The sequence below is a fragment of the Equus asinus genome, chromosome 15 (genome assembly GCF_041296235.1).
Source record: "Equus asinus isolate D_3611 breed Donkey chromosome 15, EquAss-T2T_v2, whole genome shotgun sequence".
In the NCBI taxonomy this organism is placed as follows: domain Eukaryota; kingdom Metazoa; phylum Chordata; class Mammalia; order Perissodactyla; family Equidae; genus Equus; species Equus asinus.
In genome coordinates this window covers 50,451,601-50,466,527 of record NC_091804.1, presented here as the reverse complement: position 1 = coordinate 50,466,527, position 14,927 = coordinate 50,451,601, and the positions used below count along the sequence as shown (strand labels likewise).

The 14,927-nt window shown below is 51.2% G+C and overlaps 1 long non-coding RNA gene across 2 annotated transcripts; it reads right to left on the bottom strand.

The window, feature by feature from the left end:
* Nucleotides 1–9,565: 9,565 nt before the first annotated feature.
* Nucleotides 9,566–14,672, bottom strand: LOC106836318 (uncharacterized). 2 transcript variants are annotated; one of them, XR_011494728.1, is made up of 4 exons: nt 14,113–14,672; nt 12,048–12,215; nt 10,779–10,962; nt 9,566–9,992 (listed from the first exon to the last, which is right to left on the bottom strand). It is a non-coding gene; the product is annotated as an uncharacterized lncRNA (long non-coding RNA). The 2 variants fall into 2 exon arrangements; XR_011494729.1 differs by lacking the exon at nt 14,113–14,672 and adding an exon at nt 12,977–13,192.
* Nucleotides 14,673–14,927: the final 255 nt, after the last annotated feature.

Genomic DNA, 14,927 nt, shown 5'->3' with positions numbered 1-14,927 from the left:
GGTCAGTGTGGTGGACACCAGGAGGGCGGAGCATTCGAGCAAGACCCAGGCCTTCTCTCTCTGAAGGACCCTCGCCTGCAGGGCCCTGCCCCTTCGCTGGACTCCGTGTCCCTGTGGTGCACGGCCCCGTGTGTGGCGTCTGGTGGCGTCTCCAACAGGACTGTGGTTTCAGGGCCTGAGGTCCGAGAAGCCTGCGTGTGCTCAGGACCTTGGACAGCTCTCACACACAGGAAGTGGGGTTGGGGTGTGGGGCCAGGGTGGGGGCCAGACCCCCATCTCTGAGGCAGTGAGGTGCCCGCTCTGAATCCTGGGCACGGTGGTTACTTGGGAGGGGTGCAACTGGGGGGATGAGGGCTGGTGCCATCCCTGGGGCCTGGATGGGACGCAGAGTACTCCTGGGTGGAGAACAGCAGTGTGACAGAAGTGGGAGGATGCGGTCAGGTTCCCTGGGGCAGACCCATCCCATGGGGTATCTGAGCAGAGAGAGCTGGGACTTGGGGCCGTCCTGGAGAACAGGGCCAGCTTAGGGGCCCTGTGGGGCAGGAGGGCCACCAGAGTTTCTGCTGGAGGGGCTCGAGGTTGGACGCCGGTGCTGGCCTTGCTGTTGTGGCTTCTGTCCATCCAGAGCTTATCAAGAACCTACTGTGCACCAGGTATGCAAGGCCTGGGTGTGCTTCTGTGGGTGAGCAGGAGCTCCCGCCTTCTCCAGGCTCAGTCTTCGGAGGCTGAGAAAGTGCTGTTGCAGCACCGTCCCAGGGAGGTGCAAAGGCCCCAGGGCCTGAGGGAGCCCTGGTAAACTGGGCTGTGGGTGTGGGGAGGTTGAAGCTAGCTCCACCTCCTGGCAGGAGCAGAGGGCGAGGGGTCCCGGCCACTACCCAGGAGTGGGCATGTTTACAGCCCAGCGTTCATTCCTCTTGGGCCTCACAGTCTGGGCAGTGCTGCCTCTGGGCCCCCTGCGGCTCCTCTTTCTGTGGGGCTCACAAAGAGTGCCAGGCCCCTAGGGTGCCCTGACGCGCCGCATCCAGCATCTGCTCCCTGGGACCCAGGCCCTGTGCCTCCCTGGGGCTCCCTGGGCCCAGCCCAGGCCTGGCAGCTGGGGGTGGAGGGCTCTGGGGGAAGGGAAGAGGGCCAGGCACTTGGGGCCACGACAGCCCTGCTCCGGACCTCAAGAAACCATGGACCCCCCCACCCCCGGGCAGAGCCGCCCCTCCTTGGATGGATGGGAAGCTCCAGAGCTTCGGGAGAGATGAGAAGTTCTCAGCCAGTCTTCTCTCCAGCGGAGCTGCGACTTCCTGGGGCTGTGTCTTCTTCCACATTCGAGAGCCCATCATGCCACTAAGTAGTGACAACCCATTCGATACTCTTCTATTTGATTTGATTAGATTCAGTTTCGTTCACTGACCCCTATCTCCAGCCGGCCAGGCTCTTCCTTAGCCCATTCAGGCCACATGACACTCTACGCTCGCTGGGTGCAGACGTGTGCTGGGTGCGGACACTTGGCAGAGCCCACGACCCCGTCCTCCACGGCTGAGGGCAAGGCCAGCTGTGCCCTGGGGTCACCTTGTGGCAGGCCACGTCTGGCAGCCTGGGCAGGCAGGGCACTCAGCCACGACCTGGCTGTGGCCACCTCCCACCTGAGACTCCTGCTTGTAGAAGTGTCACAGTCAGGCCTCGGGAGCAGACGCTGAGATGGAGGTTGGGGTGCAGGATGCCTGTTGGTGACCAGTACCTGGGAAGGGAGCCGAGAGGATGGAGGACGGGCAGGGGGAGGGGCCAGATCGGGTGGCGGGGCCAGTGGGCTGGCCCAGCGGGGAGTCCTGGAGCCGGAAGGGACCACTGGGGTGACCTGCCTCAGGCCCAGGTGGCAGGGCCTCTATCCCGCCTCACTAGGACAGATGCAGCCGCTCAGGGGAGGGAGCCTGTGGGTGAGGCAGCTCTGCAGAGGAGGCCTTCCCTGAAGGAGCACTGAGGGGTGCATCTCCCTTCTCTCAGGTCACCCTCAAGCCGGCTGGGCCAGCCTGACCCAGTCCACCCCATTCTGAACCTCACCAATGACTTCAGTAACAGAAAATCAGAAAAGGGGGTTTTTCTTTTAAAGTGAAAATGTAAAAACTGCATTTATCAAGCCAGGAAGATGGGGGCTCTGCCAGTCCCTGCCCATAGCAGGCGTCAGGGACCCTGAAGAGGGGATCATGGGACATCTTGGTTAGAGTGGGGAAAGGGGTGTCAGTCTCCATCTGGCCCACCCCCAGCCTTGGTGTGGACCACATGGGATGACCCCAAGACGGGCTGCGCACCATGGGTTGGTGTCCTCCGAGGCGCCACTGGAGGAACCAGGGTCATTGTCCTGCTGGCCGGCCCCCCTCGTGTGGCTCCAACGGTTGGGGGACTCAGGCTTCAGAGCCACGAGGTCTGGGATGGAATCGGCCTCCACCTGCTGCTGGCTGCAGGACCGACTGAGCCAGCCGCCCTGTCTGTAGGGTGGGCAGTAACAAGAGTGTCTGGAATAGGTGCTTGAGCTCAGGAACGGCCAGGCCTTACCTTCTGCTGGCTCCGAGGGGTTGGTGGCCTGTGTGCTTGGGGGGTTATCGGGGGCTCAGGGTGGACAGGGCTAGGCACTGTGTCAGGAAGCAGCACCTGAGCCTCCAGCCACCAGACAAATGGTGACAGAAAACCATTCAATGGGCTGGAGACCTACTTGCTGCACCAAGCTGGTCACACCCAGCTAGCTCCCTGCCTGGATGCCTCTGCTGGAGAGGAGACCTCGTAGCTGGACCTTGGTGGCTGACGGCCACAGGTTCCCACAGGGCGGGAGGGAGAGGCTCCGGCCCTGGAGTTGCTGGGACTGGGGTTTGAGTCCCAGTTGTGCAGCAGCTGTGTGGCCTTGGCAGGTCTCCTGCCATTCCTGAGCCTCCACTCCCTCCTGTGCAGAATGTGGGTAAGCAGGCGCCTTCCTAGCAGGTGTTCTGTGAAGACAAGATGGGAGAGACAAGGTGCTGGTGCCCGCGTGCACCGGGAGCTGTTAGGGTTTCCTGTATTGTCACTCAGCCGGAGGTATTGGGGGTGAGGTGAGAGGCCCAAGCCCAGGGCTGGGGCCCTCAGCCTGCTCCTGAGAATGGGCTTCCCTACCAGGACCCGGGCGGCTGTTCCCGGCTCCCTTATCTGTAAAATGGGAGGTGACTCACGGGGCTATTTTGAGGTTGAGACGTTCGTGTAACCGCTTAGATTAGTACCTAGCACAGACTAGGTGCTCAATGAGAGTTAGATATGATCAATATTTACAACACTTTTTACTAGGAATAACCTAATCTATGGGAACAGAGATTGTAATTATTCTGTCCCCAGTGGCTAAGAAAGAAGTCACCATGTCGTAGGCGTTCAATGAATGTGTTTGATGACAGTGTAATCGCCTAACAAAAGACATCACAGGTTTCCAGTGTGAAGGAGTGAGGAGGTCAACACACTCTTCAGATGCAACTGTAAATCTGGGAAAAACTGTCAGAAACAACCATTTCAGTGCTCTGGAATTCAACCTTAGTCGTACAACAAAACAGAGTGTTTATTCATCAAAAATACTGAACTTCATGGTAAAATCCAAAATTATTCGGCATAAAAGCACCAGGAAAATCTCAGGCGGCACAGGATGGGACACCCAAGCGCAGATGCGGAGACGACATGGACGCTGCAATGATCTGACAGAGGCTTCGAAGCAGCTGTTGTAACAATGCACCAACAAGCAACTCTGAGCACTCAGATGAAATGGTGGAGGATGGACTTCGGCAAAATTTAACGTCCGTTCACGGCAAAAACTCAGCAAACAAGGAATAGAAAAGAACGCTTTCAATCTTAATAAAGAGCATTGATGAAGAACTTACAGCGAGTACGGCCAACATTGTATGTGATGGAGGAAGACAGAATGCCTCCCCCAGGAGTGGGAACAAGGCAAAGATGTCCACATTTGCTACAGTTATTCAACTTCTACTGGAAGTCTTAGCCAGTACAATAAGGCAAGAAAAAGAAATAAAAGGCATGCAGATTGAAAATGAGAAATGAAGCTGTCCCATTCCTTGACGATGGTCTGTCACCAACGAATCTATGAAAAAGCTAACTGAACAAATTGAACAAATGAGACTAGCAAGATAAAGGGCAACACACAAAAACCGCTCGTATTTCTATACATTAGCAGTTTATAATTAGAAGAGACAACTTAAAACACACTATTTATAATAGCTACCCTCTGCCCGTGAAACACTGAGGTATAAATCTCGCGAGACATGTACAGGATTTATATGCCAAAAAAGAAGAGCTAATGAAAGAACTCAAAGAAGACCTAAGTGAGTGGAGATTCAACACAGTGAAGACGACTCCTGTGAGACGGGTGTGTAGACTTATACCCTTCTAATAAAAGTCCCAGCAAGATTTCTGAAGATATAGACAAGCAGATCCTAAAATTAATATGGAAAGCCAAATGAACTGTAATAACTAAAACATTTTTGAAAAATAAGAATATCGAGAAATTGTAATACATAAATCTTTTTATTGAGGTAAAATCCCCATAAAACTAACCATTTTAAAGTGTTCAATTTAGTGGCAAACCTTTAGCACATTCACCGTGGTGTGCAGCCACCCCCTTTTATGTAGTTGCAGAACGTTTTCACCCCTCAGAAGGAGACCCTGTACCCACTAAGCAGTCCGTCTCCCCCTCCCCTGCCCCTGGCAACAGTTAATCTACTTTCTGTCTCTGACGATTAAGCTATTGCGGACATTTCATATAAATGGAATCATGCAACACGGGGTCCCTTGCGATTGGCTCCTTTCACTCAGCACAATGTTTTCAAGGTTTATCCACGTTGTACCGTTTGTCAGTACTTTCTTTTTTAAAAAGTTTGGGTTTTTTGGTGAGGAAGATTCTCCCTGAGCTAACATCTGTGCCAATCTTCCTCTATTTTGCATGTGGTACGCTGCCACAGCAGGGCTTAAGCGTAATGTAGGTCCATGTCTGGAATTCGGACCCACAAACCCTGGGCAGCTGAAGGGGAGCGTGCAAACTTAACCACTATGCCACCAGGCCAGCCTCTCAAAAATTTTTTATTGTGGTAAAATACACATAACAAAATTTACCATCTTAACTATTTTTAAGTGCAGAGTTTAGAGGTATTAAATGCATTCATAATGTTGTGCACCCGTCTCCACCACCCGTCTCCACAGCTCTTTCATCTTGTAAAACTGAAACTCTGTCCTCATTTCCCTCCCCAGCAACCACCACCTGACTTTCTGTCCCTATGATTTTGATTAATCTAAGTATCTCATACAGGTGGAATCACACAGTATTTGTCCATACGTGTCTGGCTTATTTCATTGAGCATAATGTCCTCAAGGTTCATCCATGTTGTAGCAAGTGTCAGGATTCCTTTCCTTTTTAAAGCTGATCGATATTCCACTGTATAGATACACCACATCTTGTTTATCCATTTGTCTGTCAGTGGACACCGGGCTGCTCCCATGTTTTAACTATCGTGAATGATGCTGCTGTGCACACGGGTGTGCAAATACCTCTTCGAGACCCGGCTTTCAGCTCTTTCAGGATGTGCTCAGAGGTGGAATTGCTGCCTCATATGGTCATTCTGTTTTTAATATTTTGGGGGAACTGCCATACTGTTTTCCATAGCAGCTGTACCATTTTACATTCCTACCAACAGTACACAAAAATTCCTATTTCTTCGCATCCTCTCCAATACTTGTTATTTTCTGTTTCTTTCTTTTTTTGCATAGGAGTCATCCTCTTAAGGATGAGGCAACATCTCACTGTAGCTTTGATTTGCATTTCCCTGATGAGCAGTGATGTGGAGCATCTTTTCCCGTGCTTATTGACCATTTGTGTATCTTCTTTGGAGAAATGTCTATTCAAGTCTTTTGCTCATTTTTGAATCAGGTTGTTTGTTTTCTTGTGGAGTTTTAGTAGTTCCTTATACATTCTGGATATTAATTCCTCATCAGATACATGGTTTGCAAATATTTTCTCCCATTCTGCAGGTTGCCTTTTTACTCTGTTGACAGTTTCTTTTGATTAAAAATTTTTAATCAAAAAAATTTTCATGAGGTCCAATACATCTATTTTTTCCTTTTGTTGCCTGAGTCTTTGGTAATGTATCCAGGAAATAATTGCCAAACCCAATGTTGTGTAGCATTTGCCCTATGTTTTCTTCTAAGAGTTTTATAGTCTTAGGTCTTACATTTAAATCCTTGATCTATCTTGAGTTAACTTTTGTATGTGCTGTGAGGTAAGGGTCCAACTTCATTCTTTTGCCTGTGGACATCCAGTTTCCCAGCACCATTTGTTGAAAAGACAGTTCTTTCCCCATCGAGCGGTCTTGACACCCTCGTCAAAAGTCACTTGACCATGTATGCAAAGGCTTGTTTCTGAGCTCTCTGCTCTGTTCCATTGGTCTGCCTGTTCGTCTTTATGTCATTATCACATTGCTTAGATTGCTGTAGCTTTGTAGTAAGTTTTGAAATCAGGAAGTGTGAGTCCTCCACCTTTGTTCTTCTGTTTCAAGATTGTTTTGGATATTCAAGATCTCCTGAGATTCCAAGTGAATTTTAAAATGTATATTTTCTACTTCAGTAAAAAACATCATTGGGATTTTGACAGATTTCATTGAATCTGTGGATCACTTCGAGTACTACTGACATTTGAACAATATAAGGTCTTCCAATCTGTGAACATGGGATGTATTTCCATTTATTTATGTCTTGTTTAATTTCTTTCAGCAATGTTTTTGGTTTTCGTTGTACAAATCTCTCACCTCCTTGGTTAAGTTAATTTATAAGTATTTTATTCTTTTTGATGCTAATGGAAATGAAATTGTTTCTGTAAAATTTCTTTTTCAGGTTGTTCATTGTTTATAGAAGTGCAACTGATTTTTGTGTATTGACTTTGTATTCTGGTACTTTGCTGAATTTATTTATTAGTTCTAATAGGGTTTTTTGTGTGTTTGTGTGTGGAATCTTCAAGGTTTTCTACATATAAGATCATATTATTGGCAAACAGAGATAATTTTACTCTTTGTTTCCAATTTGGATGCTTTTCTTTTTCTTGCCTAATTTCTCTGGCTGGAACTTCTAGTACTGTGATGACCAGAAGCAGTGAAGACGGCATCCGTGACTTGTTCTCGATCTTAGGGGAAACGCTTTCAGTCTTTGACCATTGACTATAATGGTTGCTGTGGGTTTTTTTCATATACGGCTTTTATTATGTTGAGGTAGTTTCTTCTAATCCTAGTTTGTTGAGTGTTTTTATCATGAAAGGGTGTTGAATTTTGACAAGTGTTTTTTCCACATCAATTAAGATGATCATGTGGGCTTTGTTCCTTCATTCTATTAATGCAGTGTATCACATTGATTGATTTTTGTGTGTTAAACCATCTTTACATTTCAGGAATAAATTCCACTTGCTCATGGTGTATAATCCTTCTAATATGCTGCTGAGTTTGGTTTTCTGTATTTTGTCGAGGATTTTTGCATCAATGTTGATAAGGGATATTGGTCTGTAGGTTTTTTTTCTTTTAGTGTCTTTGTTTGGCTTTGGTATCAGGACTATGCTGGCCTCATAGAAAGAGTTAGGAATTGTTCCCTCTTCTTCAATTATTTTGGGAAAGTTTGAGAAAGATTGGGAGTAGTTCTTTAAATGTATGGAATAATTCATTGGGGAAGCCATCCCGCCCAGGGCTTTTCATTTTTGGGAGATTTTTAATTACCGATTCAATCTCCTTACTAATTATAGATCTATTCAGATTGTCCTTTTCTTTGTGATTTAGTCTTGGTAGGTTTGTGTTTCTAGGAATTTGTCCATTTCATATAGGTTATCCAATTTGTGGGCATGCAATTTTTCATAGCTGCTAATAGTTCTCTTATAATCCTTTTTATTTCTGTAAAATAGGTAGTAATGTCCCCACTTTCATTTCTGATTTTAGTAATTTGAGTATTTTCTCCTTTTTTTCTTAGTCTCTCTAGGTAAAGATTGGTCAATTTTGCTGCTCTTTTCAAAGAACCAACTTTTGGTTTCATGAATTTTCTCTATTTTTCTGTTCTCTTTACAATCTATTGAGATTTAATTTGTGACCTAACATACGGTCTAGCCTGGAAAATGCCCCATGTGCTCTCAAGAAGAATGCGTGTGCTAATGTCGTTGGGTGGGGTGTCTGTGCGAGTCTGTCAGATCTGGTTGGTTCCATTATTGAGAGCAAGGTATTGATGTCACCAACTATTATTGTAGAACTATTTCTACTTTTATTCTGTAAATTTTCTTTCTTATTTTTTGATGGTCTGTTATTAGGTACATAATGACTAATGATGTTGAGCATCTTTTCATGTCCCTATTGACCATTTGTATATCTTCTTTGGATAAATATTTATGCATATCATTTGCCAATTTTTAAACTGGGTTATCTGCCTATTATTATTGAGTTGTATGAATTCTTTACGTATTCTGGATACTAGACTATTATCCAATATGATTTGTAAATATTCTCTCCCATTCTGTAGATTGTGTTTTCACTTTCTTGATAGTATCCTTTTTGATGAAGTCCAATTTACCTATTTTTTCTTTTGTTGCTTGTGTCTTTAATGTCATATCCAAAAATTCATTGCCAAATCCAAGGTCATGAAGATTTATACCTATGTTTTCTTCTAATAGTTTTATAGTTTTATTGGGCCTTGGATCCACTTTGAGTTAATTTTTGTGTATGGCATAAGGCAGGGGTCCGACTTCATTCTCCTGCATCTGGATGTCCAGTTATCACAGTCTGAGTATAAAGGGAGAGCCGAAGGGGGCTGTTAGGTGACAGAACATTCTGTGTCCTGAGTGATGTGCCTACAGGAATCTATACGTGTGTTAACATTCATAGAACTGCACACCTTCCAAAAAGTCAATTTTCTGTGTGATAATTCAGAAAACAAAAATAGGTAGATAAGTAATTTAAAAAGCGCAACCATCACAGTGAAGATTGATTTAGGTAAGAATCACCAATGCGTGCTGACGTGAGGGAGGGGTTCCCATGAGGAACAGGATATTTACAGAATCCAAAGTACATCCTCATTAGCTACTTAATAATCACAAAGGAGGAAGCAGTAACTTCACTGTAGAGAAAGTTGTGGACACCTTCACGGGTGGTCAAGGATAACATCACCACTAATGGATAAACTGACACCTGGCACCTGCCTGTCTGATGTATCAGGAAGGATACACACTGCTCTGGTGGTATCTCTGCCAGAAAAATAAACTGTGAACCGATTCATGCAGAAACATCAGAAAAGCCCAAATAGAGGGACATCCTACAAAACAACTGGCCTGCACTCTTAAAAAATGTCAGTGTCATAAAAGACACAAGTGGCTGAGGAACTGTTTCAGATTAAGGAGACTAAGAGGCTTGATGAGTGAAACCGACATGTGACCCTGGATTGGGAAACAATAGAGCTGCGAAAGTCTGGTTGGGACAGCTGACGCGCTCAGAACAGGGACTGTAGGCAGAAGTACTGTGCCCACTGGAATTATACACTGAAGCAGTAAGGAGTAAAGGCAATGATTTATGCAACCTTTTCTCAAACAGTTCAGAACAAAGAATATAACCAGACACACGCAGAGAAAGAGGATGGGGAAGGCAAGGGAGCAAAGAGGAAGAAGCGGCGCGTGTGGACGGAGGGCACGAGGCAGTGTCCTTGGTACGACTCCAGCAACTTTTCTGTAAGTTTAAATTCCTTCAGATAATCGTGGAGAAGCGGCAAATAGCAGGCCATCCCTATTCCATAAAGAGCGCTGGCACTGGACCCAAGACGGCAGCAGCCGCTCCAGTGGGGAGAGGGTAAGGTGGACGGGGAGGGAGCTCTGGTGGGCCCACGCATGCCAGCCCCGGGGGACAGTCTTCTGGCCGCGCTGCTGCAGCAGAGCATGGTGTGCAGGTGAGCCCAGCGGCTGGGGGTGGAGTCCTGGGGAGCTGAAGGGTGGGGAGCTGCTCAGGGGCCTGGAAGTTCATATGGGGTCCCCTCAGTCTGTGGCTGAGGGTCAGGGGAGGCCACTGGAGGCTTACCAGACAGCAGCCACTGTGGGCTGTGCACTAGTTGTCTATGGCTGCATAACGAATTGCCACAAATTTAGTGGCCTTAAAAACATACAGGGTCAGGGGTCCAGGTGCGGGTTTCAAAAGCATGCAAACAAGGTGTCAGTGTTTCTTCTGAGGCTTGGGGTCCTCTTCTAAGGTCATGTGGCTGTTGGCTGATCTGTTTCCTTGTGGCTATAGGACAGAGGTCCCTGCTTTCTTGGTGGACAGCCAGGGGCCACCCTCAGCTCTCAAAGGCTGCCTGCAGCCTGACACGTGACCCCTCACAGGCCTTCTCACAACCTGGTGGCTTACTTCTTCAAGGCCAGGAGGGAGTCTCTTGTTCCAGTCTGCCAACGTAGGCCAGTCAGGGGAGTGATGGCTCACCACCTTGGCCATAGTCTGTTGGCTAGATGCAAGCCACAGGTCCCTTCTGCACTCAGGGGAAGAGGTCATGCAAGGGCAGGACTCCTTGGGGGTTGCCATGCATTGAGATGGGAACAAAAATGCTGCAAGACCAGCTGTGCTGGGCAGCACTGGCATGTGGGCCTGGCCAGAGGGGAGAGACCTTCTTACTTACTTTTTAGGAGAAAAGACTACAACTTACTCCAGGCCCATCTAAGAAAAGATAAAGATGAGCCTCACAAGGAGCCGTAGGGGAACCAGGTTGAAGCTGAATCTTACCAAGTTGAGGGGCTTTGGAAACACCGGGCGTTCCACAGATCGACACCAACAAAGCGTGAAAACAAGCCTACACAGGTCCAGTGATCGAATGGCTGCTAAAAGAAGAGCCAACAGTCTTCAGAGGAAGACAACAGAATCCAGAGTCTTTACAGAATGTGCAGTATTCAGCCAAAAATCATTAGACCTGCAAAGAAATAGGAAAATATCCTCAGAGTCAAGGGGGAAAGTCAGTTATCAATTAATTTCCTCTCAGCTGTAAATTCACACTTCATTGCCTGCCCTGCAAAGATGGATCTGCTCGTTCTAACGGAGAAATGCTTAAAGTAATTTTGTTCATCATCACAGAGCAGCTATTGAAGGCTGAATTTAGAGGCAAGAGGCGGTAAGCAAGTGACCGGCATGGTGCACAGACCCCATGGCTTGAAGCTCTACCCCTGAGGGTGGAAGCCAAGTAGAAACACTCGCACAAGTGACACGCACAGGAGGCTCCCAGCAGCGTTATCTGTAGCAGCTCAAGACTGGAAGTGGCATGCTGCACCGCAGGGAAGACAGACAACGGACGCCCAGTGCAGCAGCATGGATGAACGGCGCAGACACAATGGCAAGTGAAAGAAGCCAGAGCAAAGAGCACAAGCCATGTCTACCATTTGCACAAAGACTAAAAGCAGGCAAAGTGACCTTGGGTGTGAGAAGTTAGGGCAGCAGTCCCCTCGGGGCAGGAGGGGGTGCTCTGTTTCTTGATCTGGGTGCTCAAGCACATTTGTAATTTGTGCACTTTTCCCTCAGTACCTTCAAGGACAAGGCTGAGCACTGTCCTCTCAGTCCCCGGTCCTTCCCCAGCAGAGGTCCAGGCTCCTGTCTTGCAGGTGTGGAGAGAGTCTCTCCTGGGGCAGGGGAGGCTCCGGGTCTCTGCCACCCATGGGGAGAATGGTGCTGCCCACAGCCTCCCGTGTCAGCTCATCCCACAGATGCCCACGAGGGCTCCGGCTGTTGAGGCAGGTTATTCCCAACAGCCCAGCTGAGGGAAGCTCTATTCAAAGAGGTGAAAGCAGGGGCTCCGAGTTGCTAAAGAGCTTCAGGTTCCCCAGGGCAATTCCAGCCTGGAGATGCCCCCACTGGGTGTGGGGGGGTTGGGGGAGCACTGTGGCCTCTCCCGCTGCCACTGGAGGCCAGGATCTCAGGAGGGCAGCTCTGCTTTCGGTGAGCCCCCAGGGGAACCTGGATCCAGCTGCAGAAAGAAGAGCAACCCATGACGCAGCAAATGCCCACCTGGCCTCTCTTTCCACCCGGCCTGGAGACGACTGACTTGAGCCGGCAGTGGGGCCTGCAGACCCTCCCGCGGTTTTTCCTCTGTCGCTGGGCGGGATTGCAGTGGCTGCCCCTTCTTGGCCCCTAGCCGCTGACGGCTCCCCTGGGCTCTCTGGTTGGCCTTCCAGCCTGCAATGGGCCAAACGGATGGCAGGGTGGGGCCTTGGCCACTCCCTCCTCTTGGCGTCAGGCTGGAGCCCCCGATTGTGTGCGGCCCAGAGCTCAAAGCCCCAGACCCCCTCCCCCGCTACCGCAGCAGGGAAAGCGCTGCCGGCGGCTGTCTGCTCCCCGGAAGCCGTGGGCGCTGGGCTTGCGCGAGGCCCGGGCCAGCTCCGGCGTTGGCAGCCGGCTGCCCTTCGGAACGCAGGTGCCACCTACCGCGCCGCTGGGAGCGAGGGCCTTGAGGGAGGAGCCCGCGGGGCTGCCTGCGCCCTCGCCATGGCAACGGGCCGCGCCGCTGCGGCACCGCTACAGCTCCCGCGGCCGCCCCTCCCCCTCGCTGCGGGCTGTGTCCCCTCCGCGCCGTCCCCCGAGCCCCGCCTTCCCAGGCTGACTCAGGTCGGCCTCATACCGTCCCAGACACGCGGGGTTTGGTGGGGTGGCGTGTTTGGGGGCCTGGAGTGTCCGGTCACCCCAGCTCCCCATGTCACTTGGGCCCGGCACCGAGCACAGGGCTGGCCGGCTCGTGGGGCCCTGGGCTGGCCTTGGGGTCTAGCTGATGTGCATGTGGCCCGACCCCCCACCCCTCGTCTCAGCCAACCTCCCATCTGGACCTGAGCCCAGGCCCCATCCGCACCCCCCATCCCCCAGCACCATGACAACTGCTGGGCCTGGCCCCACCCGGGACCCCAGCCCCTCTGGGCCCGCTTCTCTGATTTAGGGCCTATGACCTTGCTTTTCCGGAGAAGCTCCATAGGTAAGAGCTCCTATTCGCCATGGAGACTGATTAATTTGCAGCCTTCTGGGCAGCTCAGTGCCCTGGGTGCCCGGCTCAGAGAGCTGGGGGAGGGGAACTTGTCCCCGAGGCCATCCAGAGTCCTGCTGCCCAGATTGTCTGGGAGACGAGATGCAACTGCCGCGGACGTGAGGGTGCGCACCAGTGCCCTGGGGTCAGAGGGCAGCCTGTGGTCATTCTGAGACACCCAATGCCGAGGGTGCCCTGGGCCCTGGTGCCCACTCTGCCCTGAAGCTGCCATCTCCATGGTCATCTGGGTTGCCAGCCCCCTACCCCCACCCCCACTCCCCTGCTCGGGAGGGGGCCCCCCAGAGGAAGGCACACGCACAGGTGGTTAGTTACGCATTCACAGGTTATTATTAACTGGCAGTGACATCACCGGCAGCCAATGGGAAACGGGTTTATTTCCAGGGCTGACAGCTTGATAATGGTTAATTTTAGCTGGATCTTCTTTCTCCAGGCTCGTGAAACCCCAGCCAGCCAAAGAGGGGGCTGCCGGTGTCTTCCCGAACAGCTCCAACAGCTCCTGGCTGGGTTGGGTGGTGGGGGGTGGGGCGCTACGAGGGGGCTGGGGGGACGTGTTCTCCTTCCTCCTGCCCAGCTCCCCACCTGGTTGGCTGGTGACCCTTCCTTGTTTGTCCTGCCCCCATGGCCTTGGCTGCAACATGGGCCGTTGTGGCCAGTGGCTCAGATGTGGGAGAAGGGAGCCTTGGGGGGGCAAGCCTGACCTGGGGGGAAGGGCGGGGAGCACAAGTGGGACCTGGGCAGGCTTCCATCCAGAAGTCACACTGCCCTGGCTCAGCCCTTCCAAGCGGACTGCGAGCTCTGCCCTCCTTACTTGGTGACCTTGGGCACTGTGCTCTGCCTCTCTGTGCCCAGTAGGCTCTTGGTCCATGGGTCCTCGGGTTACCTGGTAGCCCTGCCTGGCACATGGTAAACTCGCAAGACTAGGCGACTGTGGCTGTTCAGTACGTCGCATGGCATTAGTATTGGTTAGCATTTCCTAGTCATTCAGTGATATTCTGTGGTTAGTGGTTATCCCGTAACATTCAGTGCTTATCAAGGACTAACCAGTGGTCAGTGGTCGTTAAGCACCGTTCAGTAGTTAGCAGTAGTCCAGCAGTTGCCTGGCCCTCTGCAGGGGGTAGCCGCTGTGGCAGTCCCATGCTGCTGCTCAGCGAGACACCTCTCCAGATGGCCGCGTCCCGGGCTCCAGGGCCTCGGCGCAGCTCGGCCGTGAGGTAACAGAGCGCATCCTGGGGACATGGGGCTCTTTGGAGAAACCAGCTGAGACCCTCCCAGGGTCGGTGTGCAGGCCACCTTCCACCAGCAGTGGCTGCGGCTCTGGGCAGCAGGCCTCCCAGCACGGCCGGCCCCTGGTGCAGGCACCTCACCGTGATCTGGTTCCAGGCAGCTGACAGCTGTGGGGGAGCCAGGAGCGGAGGGTGAGGCTCAGACCTGTGCGGTGTGTCTGACAAACACCCTCTGAGGCTGCACGCAGCCCAGGGTCCTGGGCGCTCGTGGTTCCTTGGGGGACGTTGGGGTGGGCATCCCCAGGGACCCTAGCCTCCTGCCCTTTGGTCTCGCCCATCCCAGCCTTGGCCAGTCACAGCGTCTCCCAAATCCCACCTAACCTTCAGGCAGGACAGGACGCATTAAATATAGAGACCAGCTGGGCAGGGGTGGGGTGAGTCTTGCTTTCTCGCCAGGCGGTTATTTTTAATTCCTGGCTCCTGTTTGACGGTATCAGCAGCACTCCAAAGTGCCAGGTCATCCTCGAGCCCCTCCCTGCCCGGGACGGCTCTGAGTCCCTTGGTCTGTGGTTGCCAACCTTGGTCCTGGGGCAGACACAGGGAGGGCTCGTTCCCTCCCTGAGACCCTCCTCA